The following is a 3,012-nucleotide window of genomic DNA, read 5'->3' as shown; positions in this document are numbered from 1 at the left end:
CGGATCACCCCTTTCACCCCTAGAAATAACTAAAGTTTGTACAAAACTTTAAAAGAATTCTGAACGTTCGGTCTGACGGACCTCGACCAAAAACGAAAATTAGTACATAACAAGCCTGCTGGTGGAGTGATATAACGAAAGATTTCGTGAACGAAAATTTGTGCTTATACAGTAGCCAGCATAACGCATAGGTGTACAATGTGTAAATGTGAGAATCATGATGGTGGCGGCACGGGGGAGTGTATGCCACTATCTTCACAACAAGTCCTGTTGCTTGTGTGTTGAACAAGGTCGGCGGGTAAGCGCATGTGCGGTGAAGTGAGTTTTGACTAACTAAGGATGATGAAGCAGCAGCAAGACGAGCAAACCAGTTAGTTGCGCACAAAGTTCAAGGTTGCGCTTTTCCCAATGCCTTGCTTTTGACTCTTCGAACTGACTCATGTCTGGAATCAAGCACACAGAAGTCTACTATCCAACCTTGAGCTCTTCGTCTATCCTGCCTGTTTAAAATCAACAACATTCGGTGCATACCATTTTTCCCCGATTATAACTCACACTCGATTATAAGCCGCACCCCCATTTTCAGGTTTGAGCAATATTGATTTGATCTATTGACTTCAGTAGTAAGTCATGCTCGATTGTAAGTCGCACCCCCTTTTTAACCCTTTAATTTTAGTGCAAAATGGTGCGACTTATACTCGGGGAAATATGGTATCTATTTTTAGCTATTTTCGGCCTAAAATTTGTTGCGGGGGAAATTTTGTTTTGCAGGGCTCAGTGTGACAGTGCATGCAGGCAGCATTAGCACAGCCTGAAATTTTAATGCAGCCGAAATATATTTTTTCCCCTGGGAGGCTGGAATTTAAACCCGCCGAAAATGTGTAGACGCACAGTGCTCCCACTCATTCCAATTTCTATACTATCACTTTTCCCCTGCATTTCTCGACAGGTTCCTTTTCTTCCTTGCTATCAAGAACATAGTACTGCTTGTGTGACAACTGCGAGCTATAATTTAGCCTGGATAGTAATCAAATGTGCTAATGGATAAGAAAGAAGAAGGACGAAATGTCACAAGTTATGACTAACTGTCCACCATCGTACCCAGTGACCTGCTCCCCTTGTCGGTGTTTTACTTCAGTGTTGTCGCGCCCACTGACTGCGTACCATCTGGTTACTTTGGTGCACATTTCCTCGTTTGTTCTTTGTCCGTGACACAACGCCAAACAACAAACAATCTCGCACAGCCTGCAAGATACGTGTTGCTCCACTTGTTGTACAGTGCGCCCGCTCACGCATGCCCTCACGAGTATGCAAGCTACCAAGAGTGTGCCACTCTGGATACCTTTCTCTGGGGACCGCCGGCGACGAAAACTGCGCACACCAACGTGATGGACGGGATGGAGCCAAACATCTGATGAAATCGTTGAATGTCAGTACCACAGCAGTCAATATTGTGCTAACTGTTGCACTTTGCGACTCACTGATAGCTTGCTTATAATTGTCCATGATGGACAGCTACGGATAACATTTCAACTGTTGGTCCCTTCTTCTTGATTTTTATCCCTGGCTCTGCAATCTGCATCCGAGTTGCTTTTCATTTACGATTACGTAATAAATGATTTCCATTACGTAATAACGACAGCATGCTTCAAGCAGGTCACCACTGACATCAGAATACTCTCAGGGCGTGTGTACTCTTTGTGCTGTGCTGTAAACAGTGTTGGCGATCGATCTTTAGCTGTCAGACTAGTTCTCTGCCGTAGATCGTCCAGTGCAGTGCAGTGCTGTACGCGCAGGAATGAGCGATCGAGTTTTCGAAAATCATGATAGAGGTTTATGTCAGGAATGGTGCTGTAGAACCGCGAAGGAAACAGAAGCACGTGCCCCTGTCTGGACGATCTCGGGCAATGACGTGCTTTTGTACACTTGCGCCCCTACCAACGCGGCTAAGGAGTGGTGAGGCAATACAATCATGTCTATCAACGATGTGCTCGTCAGGGCCTCTTCTCGCGCGCCCCGACTTCCAAAAACGTTCAAATAATGTACATTCAAAAACGGATCAAACAGTTCATGAAGCTTACCCGCACGCCCAGCTGCTTGCATCGCCATGTTAGCAGATCTCCGTCCCAACTGTGTTACACATTAGGCACCAGTTCCTAAAGGCCAACGCCTTGCATTCACGGAGTGGCAGAGACAGTCTTCAAAACTCCCACCCTCAAACTACCTAGCTCGCCCGAGGCTGAGCTTCGCTCTGGAGTCTGACTCTGGGAGAGGAAGTTTTGGATTTGGTGCCAAATCAGCACAGCTTCCCTCTGAGCATCCCTCCGTGACTAGCATGCGTGCTGTTCAGGGACATCGTAGACCTCCCTACGTAACGGGAAGCACTTTGCGTCCATAACGGGATCTGGGCTCACCGTTTTGTACGCCGCTCAAACTCAAAGACCATGAATAGCACTACAGCTGTATAATTATGTTATAATAGTGCACTCTACTGTGCAGACCTCCCATCCATATCCCATGCACGGCCCATGCCCAGCACAGTGCAGAGGCCACAGCCAAGTCTAGTTCCCCCGATGGGAGTCGCTGCTTTCAAACAAATATTCAGCAGGTTCTGGGAAATAACCATTTTCAAACCATTCCGGATCTGCACCAGGCCGGGAGTAGTCATAATACCAGTACTTGACGATACTGATACGTGTCCACATGACGGTGACAGCGTGAACAAGGCGAGGACACACTGTATCGGAAGCAGTGCTTCTGACTACAACCATAAACCGGGTGGTAGAGTCTCGGTCTTGCGACCATTTGAACCGTATGGGGCAATGCCCCGCCTTGTTCACGCTGTCACCGTGAAAACATTAATTTTTACCTACTAGGCAAGGCTTGCATTATACTACAAATTGTAACTTTATAGTCCTACTTGTCGACATGTAGGTTTAGTGTGGACAATAGCAGGTTTCTTGATGTCATGACTCACGTGACGTTTTCCTCGACTCCGACTCCGAGTCCCAG

This window comes from Sycon ciliatum, chromosome 10 (assembly GCF_964019385.1).
Source record: "Sycon ciliatum chromosome 10, ocSycCili1.1, whole genome shotgun sequence".
NCBI lineage: Eukaryota > Metazoa > Porifera > Calcarea > Leucosolenida > Sycettidae > Sycon > Sycon ciliatum.
This window is presented reverse-complemented; position numbering follows the sequence as displayed.